At 45.6% G+C, this 12,453-nt stretch overlaps 1 protein-coding gene across 5 annotated transcripts in view; it reads left to right on the plus strand.

The window, feature by feature from the left end:
- The first annotated feature begins 538 nt into the window (after positions 1–538).
- The window catches only part of LOC143512176 (plexin-A2-like), a 97,581-nt gene continuing 85,666 nt past the window's right edge, over positions 539–12,453 (plus strand). The window contains exons 1-2 of one of the 5 annotated variants that reach the window (XM_077002184.1): positions 631–715; positions 911–967. The gene's annotated coding sequence lies outside the window, so the exon portion shown is untranslated. Of the gene's footprint in view, positions 968–4,045; positions 4,127–12,453 lie in introns of those variants that run through there. The other 4 variants (XM_077002212.1, XM_077002201.1, XM_077002175.1 and 1 more) reach the window with 4 other exon arrangements.

Here is a 12,453-nt window from a genome sequence, read left to right on the forward strand (position 1 = left end):
GTATGGCGAAAAACTACTTATTCTGTTTATGAATTTTAAATGCACTTAAAAATGGAATTGATCTCAAATTTAGCTTACCATTCTGTCAAAGTGATTTCAAATGAGTTTTGATTTATAATTGCTCGCAATTTTTTAATCATGCTGCTTGGTTAACGCAACGCACGCTCGACGATAAAGCAAACCCAAGTCCGCCGAATCGCGGTTACTCCGCAAACCGATAAACCGCGGACTGCAGTTGCAAATCTTCATCCACAGATGTCAGTGTTTAAAAAGAGTGCGGCGGTTTTTTTCCCCGCGAGCATGAACGCAAGGTAACGTTTCAACCGGTGACCGTCACACGAGGCTGATAGATTAGTGCGAAAACCGGCGTCTCGTGTTTTTTAAAGTACGCGTATGTATACAGTATTCTCTGTAGCGAAACACACGTGGGGTCAGTTGGCTACCAACACCGATCTGAAGTATGCAGCACAAAATACACAAATGATATATGAGATAATCTTAATATAAGCGGAATTAGAGACAGTAAAAAGAAACAGGTCCCGCATAAGGCGAAAGTTGCGGGAGAAAACCAAGCAGTCCACGCCGAGGCTGGACCCTCAGTGTGCGGAGGGTCCGTGCCGGGTGACGTTAGACTCCGTCTGTGCCTACGTGTTGTGCCTGGAGTATTGCGAGTTCACTTCATTCATTCAAACACACTTCGCTCTATCGGCTGCGTGTGAGTTAGTGACTGAACATAGCCTCTTTCAAACATAACCCCCCGCCTAATGTCATAGCTGCGGGGTACGGTGGAAACGCACAGTGGTATCCGGCTAAAGCGCACGCTTTCAATCACAATTTGAGAGTCACTGCGTCTCTTGCGTGAACTGGTCGGTGGTTTAACTAACAGGACGTTATCTTTGCGTTGTTGAAGGTTGAAAGCGACACATCCCTGCCCTCCTGTACCCTCCTGAGTTCAGTACAAAGACAGGTAGGATGCTTTTTCTGTCAGATTTTTCTTTTAAGTTAAAATAGGCGGGGATATTAATTTAAATGATTTGCGCGATGTTTATTTATGCTGTTTTTTTAATGAATGGACGCGTCATCCATAAGCTTACGCCGCTGAACAAACGTGGGGGTGATTGTCATGTACCGGATAAATGAACGAGTCTGTTTAGCATCACCTGCCTCGCGATATAAAAGTATGATTAACTTAATCTAAGGAAAACCAATAATGTACCACATATACTGCAAGACAGTATATTTGTAGTTTGCGTTCGGATTTCTTGCATTGTACATGTTGACATACCAGGTGATGTTTGGTAAATGTTGACAACTTTTTGGAGGATGTTGTGCATATTTTTGAGCACGTTTTGTTTCCTTCATGTTGGAAAGCGGCACCGGCGGTCTCCCCGTGCGTATCCGCGCGCTCTGCCAGTCTCATTGTCACGGTTTACTGACATGGGAAGAGGCTCGCTCTGTTTTACGGGCTTTTGTAGCCAGAATAAGCGCTATTCCCATTCGCCGTGCTCTCGGCGCGCGGTCTTATCTGGCGTGCCAGTTGCTGTAGCGTTTCCTCACATGGTCAGCCCAGATCTGCACGGCTCTATTCCCGCTCCGCTCTCCTCCGGAGCTCTTAATCCGTTCCATTATCGCAGGCGCGCGCCTGCCGCTGTTCAGGAAATGAATAAGGAGATAGAAGATGCGACAGCGCCGGGGAGACTATTGAGTCTGTTTGAGTGCGGATCGCTGCTGACTGGCGTTGGATTTTCTTTCATTAAGTGGGTGTTAAGATGACTGTGTGTCCATAGATCAAGTACTACAGCCGATAGGGGCCGTGATGGATCGTGATTCTCTTATGGGAAACCGGTTTACTGTTCATTACTGAGTTTATTCCCCAAAGCCCCTTTGCTCGCCCGATCGAGCACCAGCGGACGCATTCGTCTGAATAGCAGTCGGGGAATGGAGTGAATATGAGACAAAGACGAATATGATGGTGGGTGATGATGGTCGTGTTAGTGAGGGTCATTATGAGGACGAGGGGTGTTGATGATGAAGGGCGATGACATGACGAGGATGAAGAAAATGACACATGATAATCATCACACTCACGTAGAATATCAAACTGATTCACACATGGATGGACAGAGTGCTCAGAGTGGGTATGTGTGTGTTGGCACCATTCCGTGTTTTCACACAGACATCCATATTAGTGATTCAAAACTTGTGCTAACTCTGTAATGACGGCATCATGTTGTAATGCAGTTCACTTAAGGCAGTAAGAATAACTGGATTACAGTGATCATGCAAAGACTACAGCAGAGTGAAAGGTGTCTGCATGTCAAACCCAGAAGCTTACCTGCAAAGCCAAGAATGGTCCAGCCCCTTCCTGCCCAGAATCAGTGGCCAGTGCCTGCATCAGGCATGTTTTGTGCCTGAGTTACAGCTCGGCTCAAAGCAGCACGCCCAAGAAGATGGTGAGACATGCTCCGTTCTCTTCTGTGTGGTGTGGTGGAGGAATGAACGTCCCCGGTCTGTTCAACCAACTGTGATCCTCACCTCTTCAAAAGGCACTTAAACAGTCTCAAATCTTAGATAATAATTACAAAACAACACATTTGTGTTTATTTCCCTCTCTCCCAGAGGTCAGCTACTCTAATTCACACAGATGCAACAAAGCTCTCCTGTAAGTTGCCCTGGACAAAAGCAATAAAAGTAAAATTTGTGAAGGCTGCCATAGAAAAACAGGGCTCAGATAGCACTCAGAGGGGGATGCAAAGACCTGAGATAGCACTCAGACTACAGCCTTTACACTCTGACTACACCCTTTACACTCAGACTACACCCTTTACACTCTGTCTACAGCCTTTACACTCAGACTACACCCTTTACACTCAGACTAAACCCTTTACACTCAAGACTACACCCTTTACACTGGGACTGCACCCTTTACATTGGGACTGCACCTTTTACACTCGCACACCCTTTACACAGCCTTTACCCTGGGACTACACCCTTTACACTTGGACTACACCCTTTACACTCACACTAAAGATGACCAGTTTTCATCCTGTTACAGTAGGTGGGTGGTACAGAAAGGGTGGGCAGTATACAGTGAGTCCCCGCTTAACGACGGGGTTAGAGACTGAAAAGTCAGTCGTAAAGCAGTTTTCGTCGTTAAGCGTGACCCTAGATTTAGATACGCTTTGATCGTAAATACAGTATAGAGAACAATTAACAAAGTTCTCGTGCGTGCGTACAGCGTGAGAAAGAGCGATCTTGTTGCCGAGATGGGCTGCGGTGGAGGCAACACCTCACAACACTCCACAACACTCCACAACACTCCACTGTGCTGCCACTGCTCCAAAATAGAAAAAAAGTCGGTCGTAACTTCGGTCCGTCATTAACCAGACCCGTCGTTAAGCGGGGACTCACTGTATATAACAAATATGTTGCTGAACTAGAGGCACCACCTGCCAAGTTCTGTATGCATCATTGCATGTGAGTGACATCATTGGCCTTTTACCATAGGGAGCACAAACGGGAGAGGTTGCATCATCATCAGGTTGCTTCGCTGTCTACCTGTCCTCCCACAAGCCCACTACCCACTACCTGTCCTCCTGCCCTGCAACTCCCACACTCCCAGCCACCAGAGTGCTCCTTCCTACATGCCCCAAGCACTAGAAATGCCCGACTCCTCTAACCCCTTTGCCCCTCTGTCACCCGTCCAGGTCAGTTTTGATTAATTCATACATATTACACATGATTAATGGGCGTAAGGGTTGGTAGGTCCCTTGATTCTAGTCTACCACATTTTGGTACGTGTGAAGAACACTTGAAGACACTGCCTCAGTATCCCACCTCACTTCCAGTCTGGTTAACGTGCTCAGAACAGTCAGCCTAGATTCGCTGTCTTGTGATTCAACTTTAGTCTCATTACTCTTGAGTCACTTGGGTGTTAGGTGGTGTACTAAAAAAAAGCCCTGGCAGCATGGGTGTCATGGAGCAGACCTGAGGGCTGGCGCACTAACACTGTGCTCTCTGATGTAACCAGCTACTAGAGTCATGTGGCTGACCCACACTTATCATCACAGTCCCTCCGCCTCTGCCTGCGTTGGAGCACCTCCACCTGCCTGTTTCTGTCTGTCAGGTTAGCCCCCAACCACTGTCTTCATCTGTTTTATCTGGGTGGGTGGGCGTGTGTGTGTGTGTCTGTATGTGTGTGTGTGTCTGTGTCTGTGTGTGCGTGTGTGTGTGTGTGTGTGTGTGTTTGTGTGTGTGTGTGCAGACGTTCTTATACCCTGGTCTCAGAGGAGAGTAGATAAAGGTGCTCTTTGGCCCCTTGGCGGAAGATAACACGCACACACGTGCACGCACACACACACACACACACACACACACACACACACACACACACACACACACACACACACACACACACACTGTCTCTCCGAGCACAGAGGGAAGAAAAGCAATTACTATACCAGAGAGAGTGAGCGAGATAGAGGGATGGAGAGAGACGTACAGAAAGAGAGAGAGGAAGAGACATAGGAAGAGTGAGACAGAGAAATGAAGAGACCAAGAGAGAGAAATAAAGAACCAAGATTGGGCAGGAGATCATAAGATAAACTGAGAGATCAGACATGAGATTTCAGCCCAGACGACCACACTGCAGGCACTCAAATGAGTTCTTCTTAGATTGAAAACACACAAACACACACGCACGCACACACACACACACACACACACACACACACACACACACACACACACACACACACACACACACACACACACACACACACACATGTATACACATCTATCTATCTATCTATCTATCTATCTATCTATCTATCTATCTATCTATCTATCTATCTATCTATCTATCTATCTATCTATCTATCTATCTATCTATCTATCTATAAGACAGATGTGGCAAATGTGTTTAGAGGAACCAGCCTGGCCTTCTAAAGCAAGGCAGCTGAAGTTCATGATGGAGATGAGCCCAGTTCTACACTGCCGGCTGTATTGCTTCACTCGTTGATCAGTTTGAAATCAAATGCATGCTGGACAGGAAAGCCAACGAGGGCTAATTAGGCTTTGAAATGTAAGTACAATGTCAGAGACATTTAGTGTATGCCATACAAACATATACACACAGACACATGCACACACTCACACACACACTCGCTCACACACACACACATCTTGCCCTAGTCTGTGAGATGCACAGCTGAACTATGCATAGGAGAGATCTCTCTCCCTGAGCTGAACATTCTGAGACTGATTCATTCTGACTGCTTACACACCACAGCCCCGAGGAGCACTGTCTGTGTGTGTGTGTTTGCATGCATGTGAATGTGTGTGTGTGTGTATGTATGTGTGTATGATTGGCAATTGAAAGAGCATGTGCATGTATGTCTGTGAACATGCAAGTCACAGAGAGCGTGTGTGCTGAAATGAGGAAAATGTGTGTTGCCTTGGTTTTAAAGATGAAAAAACAAAGAATATGTGCTTGTTGGGGCAAAAAAGCACAACACACACACACACACACACACACACACACACACGTGCACGCACACAGCACCTAGCGGTCTCGCCTCTAATCACTCTATTGTTAGAGAGGCTGGCAGCGCTGCTGTGTAGCGTAAATGTCAGGGTGATATTTCATTCAGCCGTACCTGCCTATAGGCAGCTTATGGAGCAGGCTTCTCTGTATCACTGAAGGTCAAAAGACTTAATGATTAAATAGGGAGGAGAGGCACCGTCTTGGCTAGGGGAGTGCTCTGTGTGTCCTCCGGTTCCTGTACGCACGCTCCGTCCCCCGTCAGGTATCCTCCGTGGATGGATCCTGTTGAATCCGATGGATCCGCGTTTGTTCGGTGACGGTGCCACCGTGCGATGAAGGCCGCGGTGTATAAATGAGTAAATGTGTCCTGCAGCTGAGCGAGGTGGACACACACGCCTACGCTGAGCTGTGGTGAGGGAGGAGAGGTGGAGACACACCCCTACGCTGAGGCTGAGAGTGCTGTTTAATGTGAAAGGGAGAGACAGGGATCATGTGAGAGAGACAGAAAGGGAGAGAGGGAGAGAGAGATGGAGAAGAGGGAGAGAGATGGAGGGAGGAAGAGGGAGAGACGTTTGGGAGGAGGAGTATTTGATGGGGCGGGGAAGTGTTGACAGCTCCAAGCTTCGTGTCGACTTCACAAGCAGATGGCACTTTTGGCAGGACCTAGGCTGGCATCCTTCAGTGTGGCATAAAACAAGCACACACACACACACACACACACACACACACACACACACACACACACACACACACACACACACACACACACACACACACACACACACAAATATACATCCATATGTTTGCATGCACACACAGATGCACAAACATGTGTACCCTGTAGTGCACATTGTAAATGCATTAGATATGTCATATTCACAGATGCACTCTGGTCTCAGGGGCCGCACAGCACAGCATGGAGCTGCTGACATCACCCAGATGGAAGGAGTGAAGGAGGAAAAGGGAGAGGAAGAGAGGGAGGGAGGGGGAGATGGAGAGAGGGAGGGGGAGAGACAGAGAGAGAGGTAGGGAGGAGAGAGAGAAACAGAGGAAAATGAAAAGAAAAAGGAAAGAGGTGTGGAGCACAGGTCAAGGAAAGTTAAAATGGAGAGACTGGCTGAAACAAAAGAAAGGAAAAAGAAAAGGTATATGGGGAGCGAGGGAGGGGAGTGAGGAGAGAGGGGAAAGAGTGTTTTATTGGTGTGACAAATTTTCACACTTGTATTGCCAAAACTTTGATGAAGAAATTAAGAAAGCGAGAAACAAAAGGTAAAATAGATTTAAATCACTGAAATGAATCAGCAAACAGCAGTAACTAATTTAGGTATGAAATGTAATTCTAATCTGAGTAAATGTTCATTCAAGTACATTCAGTCAGAAGGTGTAGCTCAGTCTTGGTTGTCCCGACACTGCTGAGACAGTCTTTGCTCTTTTGGGATCTAGTACTGTTTGTCTTGATGGGTTTAAATGTGTTGTTTGATGGCACAGAAAGCCCAACAGTTCATTCACTGCCAAGTTAGAATTTTCAGAAGAACTCATTGTGACTCCTAAAGGATTGTTTGAATATTCACTATTGTGGAAACCGAATATAAATGTGTGTCTTTTTTATGTTTACTCTCTCCGCCCCTCTCTCACTCTGTCATGCTAATTCTCTCCCTTCATATTTTCATGACTCTCTTGCACTTTTACTCACTTGTTGTCTCTATCTATCTATCTATCTATCTATCTATCTATCTATCTATCTATCTATCTATCTATCTATCTATCTATCTATCTATCTATCTCTGTCTATCTGTCTGTCTGTCTGTCATTTTCCATCTTTCCATTTCTCTCGCACCTGGTGTCTCTGCCCAATAACCACCCCTACCCCCACCCCATTGGCAGAATGGAATGGGTTCTTGATTCTGATTGGTTGTGCCAGCTAGTTCTCACCCTGGCACACTGTTTCCCATGAGGCCATATGGTGTGACAGTGGCGTACAGACGGGAAAGGGTGATGGAACAGCCCTTGGAACAGTCTGACCCGAGGCCCGGTCTCCTGCCACAGGACCCGGATGGCCATTAATATGTACGCCTTTCTCTGTCAGAGATCCAAAGGCACCCTGGAATTAACCAATCACAGCTGAGATTCACCCTTTTCTTGTATTTGGGTAGAACTGGATTAATATTTGTGTGTTTTACTCAAATGTGAGAGAGATAAACAAATTAAATAATGTAACGCTCGAAGGAAGGAGGCACGACGAGCGTAGAACGGTGCAACACACAACGTTTAATTTACACAAAACAACGTTAAGCTCAGTGCGGACCGCAAGCACATCCACACGACACTTACACAGGCACGGAACTTTAGACTAAGACAAGCACAAGACATTGCGCGAACGCACATTATATAGGTGATTAACACATACCCTCGTGATCTCGAGACAAGGCACAGGTGAGACTACAAACACGCTCACAGACGACCCACACCCACGGAACTACAAACATGGACATAACTGCACGCAGACGAGGTAACGACACGCCCACAGAGAGGGGTCCGGAGCTGTCACCGTGACAAAATATAGTTATATCATATAACTTATATGAGTTATGTGGAGCCACCAGTAATGTGCAGTGGAAGTGCTCACACTCTGCATTGCCTCATGTGTTGACATCAGCCTCATGGTGACATTGTTCAATACCTAAAACCCTCCACAAAAAGCTACCCTTCCACTGCCTTGATCGGATATCAAAGAATATTACAATGTTACAATATTAGCAAAAAATAATTCCTTAAGTAATTAATTGTAAAATTTACTAATCTGAAATGGGCAAAGATTCTGTGATGTATTAAAGTACAAATAGATTTTAGGAGAAAAATCCCCGTTACAAATCAGTAATAGGAATCAACAGCTTGAGTTGTGTGTGGCACTTTGGTTTCTTGTGGCAGGACAACTACACCACAGGAACGTTAGTCGCTAAAAAAACCTGCATTCTATTAGCATATTTCTGCTGTGGTTGGAGTCTTATCATGCTGATGAAAAGTCACCTTCCCCTCTGCAGTGGTGAATAAAGGCTTGCTCTGTAAATGTCAGAGCAGATAGCTGTGCAAATGAGACCTCAACCTCCGTCCATGCAATCTGGACTTCTGATCACCAGCTGTCTGCATTTGCTTAATTGCTGTTTGAATGAGATTCATATATGCAGGGAGGAGTGTTCTTTGATCATATCAGGTGTTTGTGTGTATGTGTGTGTGTGTGTGTGTGTGTGTGAGTGTGTGTGTGTGTGTGTGTGTGTAAAAAGGGGAGAGAGTGTGTATTTGGGGGGGCGGTGTGCATGCGTGTGTGTGTTTGTGTGTGCTTAAGTGAGTGAGTGAGAGAGAGAAAGATTGGCTGAATGAGAGATGGTGAGAATGAGTAAGAGAATATGAGGGAGTGTGTGTGTGTGTGTGTGTGTGTGTGTGTGTGTGTGGGTGTTGAGGGTGGGTTGACAGAGTGACAGTTGTACATGTGGTGTGTGAGTGTGTGTGTGTGTATGTATGTTACAGCACCCATGGGCCATTTGTGAGTTTTTCACTGTTCATGTGGAGAGCTTTGGACTGTCACTTTTGACAGAGTCAAATTATGTTTTAGCCTTTTACATCTTTTAGCCTCTCATTTTCTGGAGTTGTTTTAGGTGTATTAGATTGTAATATATATATTTTTAGATTACACCATCTGATAACATTAGCAGACAAAGCAAGTGTAACATGTATCTGTCCACGCTGCAGTTCCAGCACACTACAGCCCTCACACGTCCTGTTCTCCAGCTGGAGAGCAGGATTCTGCTCTAGTTTTGCTGTAGGAGTTCAGCTATAGAGCCGCAGTCTGGAGTTCCTCTCTAGAACTGCGGTATGGCAATCTGCTCTAGTACTGTGTGTGGTTCTGAAATAGGGGATTCTGCCCCAGAACGAGGGAGTGTCACATTGGTTTTCTAGATCCAGAGAGGAGGAGCTTGGAGTGTTTTATAGTGTATCTTATAGCATTGAGTATCTCATTCCAGATTCTCCTCAGCTCCCAAGCTGCATTAGCAGTAGCCCAAGTCTCCTGCAGGAGACAAGGGAGAGACAAGAGAGAGACAAGAAAGAGACAAAGGGACAGGACTGAAGTGACACACAAACACGCAAGCAAAAGCAGACACTGAAACGGACAAGCGTCACATACACATCGCTCACACATCGCTCACACACCGCTCACACACCGCTCACACACCGCTCACACACCGCTCTGCTGGCTAGCGGCTACGGGAGACAGCTCGATCACTTATGTGCGTGCTTGTATGAACAGCTGTTGTTTTTAGCTTCTGTAATCCAGTCATAGGAGACACAGGCTGGCAGGCTTAAGCTGCAGTTCTGTGGGGAGCTGCGTCTGCTTCTCGAGGAGATTCTCCTCCATGCTTGGAGGAGCACCAGGACTGTGCTGGCATGTGGCTGCTTTAAAGTCTATGTCAGCATGCAGAGGCTGCACTCACAGGCTGCCCTGGTCCACAGCCAGTTGTCCCTCTGTCTGTCTGCTTGGACGGTCAGACTGGAGCCCTACAGCTCCAGATGGGGCTCGTGATTTTGTTCTGGTTCTAGTGAGAGCACCAGGCCCAAACGTGTCTAACAGAACAAACCCATCAGCATTTTGATGTTGGCAGTTGGCAACAGGGTGTTCCAAAAAATAAGTAAATGCGCCAGTGTGAATGGGCTGGAGGAGACTAGAGCGCCCGGCGTGAGTGATGTCCCTAGAATGTGCAGTGGTCCTTAAACTGTTCAAGAGTGCATGTTGAAGTCTTGTTTGTGTGTGTGTGTGTGTGTGTGTGTGTGTGTGTGTGTGTGTGTGTGTGTGTGTGTGTGTGTGTGTGTGTGTGTGTGTGTGTGTGTGTGAGAGTGAAGGTCTTACTCAGTAGTCCCTTGAGTCCAGTGCTGTTAGCTGATGGAGTAGACTGATCACACTGAGCTGAATGGAGCCTGTTCCTCTCAGTTTCTGATCTGATTAAAGATGACATTCATCCGAAAGTCACACTTAATAACCACAGCCTTCCATGGGCATCGTTCCTCTGGGCACAGGGGTTCTTTTCTTTCCTTTCCTTGTTCTCTCTCTTTCTCTTTCTCTCTCTCTTGTTCTGAATCTCTCTTTTGACTTGTCTTTCTGCTGTTTCTCGCTCTATCTCTCATGCTTTCTCTTTCTGTTCTGTCACTGTCTGCTCTCTCTCTCTCTCTCTCCCTCTCCCTCTCTCCCTCTCTCATATGGCATCTCTCTCACCCTCTCTTCTAATTGGCGTCTCTGACCCATTTCTGCACATGCCTTCACTGTAAACAGATCCACTCGTTGCTTTCATTTATTCATTAGGAAGTTGAGTTCAGTTGGTCTACAGCGTTGCCGTCACTCAGGCCACTCGTGTGGAATTGTGGATCCCTTCACCCTTCAGCAACCCACTGTGTGTGTGTGTGTGTGTGTGTGTGTGTGTGTGTGTGTGTGTGTGTGTGTGTGTGTGTGTGTGTGTGTGTGTGTGTGTGTGTGTGTGTGTGTGTGTGTGTGTGTGGGCTTGTGTGTGTGTGTTGATTTCAGAAAAAAAAACAGAGGGATTTTAAGGGTTCAGCAATATCCCGTGTTAAACCTTGACCTGTGTTATTTTGGTCTCTGTGCTTTTGACTTGCTGATGTTGAGGTCAAAATCCTGAGCACCTTTATGACTGACTTTGATCTTCCATGTGCTGTGTGGTTTGGGTCTCAGTGTGTTCAGTGCTACACAGGAACTAAAACATGTTTGTGTTGAAGTAGAGCTAAAACTGGAAGTGCAAAAACCGCATTATTAGATCCTTTTACATTCATACCACTAAACACGTAATATATGAAAGAAACTGGACTGAACCAATAATTTACATGAGATTGCAAGATATTTGGGTAAGTCTACAAAAATGCAAAAAAATATTTTGCAAAATCTTAATCTCTATTACTGCCTTTACAGCAGGTGTGGTATTGCAGAATGTCACTGTGTCAGAATGGGTGTCAGTACTCTCCTGGGTACTATGGATACACCATTCCAGAGTCATAGAGCTGCTGTTAGTAACTCAGATCTGGTGTTATTAACTCATAGAGCTGCTGTTAATAACTCAGAGCTGGTGTTATTAACTCATAGAGCTGCTGTTAGTAACAGAGCTGGCATTATTAACTCATATAGCTGCTGTTAGTAAATCAGAGCTGGTGTTATCAACTCATAGAGCTGCTGTTAGTAACTCAGAGCTGGTGTTATTAACTCATAGAGCTGCAATTAGTAACTCAGAACTGACATTATTAATTCAGAGCTGCTGTTAGTAACTCAGAGCTGGCATTATTAACTCATAGAGCTGCTTTTAGTAACTCAGAGCTGGCATTATTACCTCATAGAGCTGCTGTTAGTAACTAGACCTGGCATTATTAACTCATAGAGTTGCTGTTAGTAACTCAGAGCTGGCATTATTAACTCATAGAGATGCAGTTAGTAACTCAGAGCTGGCATTATTAACTCATAGAGCTGCTGTTAGTAACTCAGAGCTGGTGTTACTAACTCATAGAGCTGCTGTTAGTAACTCAGAGCTGGCATTATTAACTCATAGAGATGCAGTTAGTAACTCAGAGCTGGCATTATTAACTCATAGAGCTGCTATTAGTAACTCAGAGCTGGCATTATTAACTCAGAGCTGCTGTTAGTAGCTCAGAGCTGGCATTTTTAACTCATAGAGCTGCTGTTAGAAACTCAGAGCTGGCATTATTAACTCATAGAGCTGCTATTAGTAACTCAGAGCTGGCATTATTAACTCATATAGCTGCTGTTAGTAACTCAGAACTGACATTATTAACTCATAGAGCTGCTACTAGTAACTCATAGAGCGGGCATTATCTGCTTGTAGTGCTGGTGGTTCTTACAA

Source organism: Brachyhypopomus gauderio, chromosome 1 (genome assembly GCF_052324685.1).
Source record: "Brachyhypopomus gauderio isolate BG-103 chromosome 1, BGAUD_0.2, whole genome shotgun sequence".
In the NCBI taxonomy this organism is placed as follows: domain Eukaryota; kingdom Metazoa; phylum Chordata; class Actinopteri; order Gymnotiformes; family Hypopomidae; genus Brachyhypopomus; species Brachyhypopomus gauderio.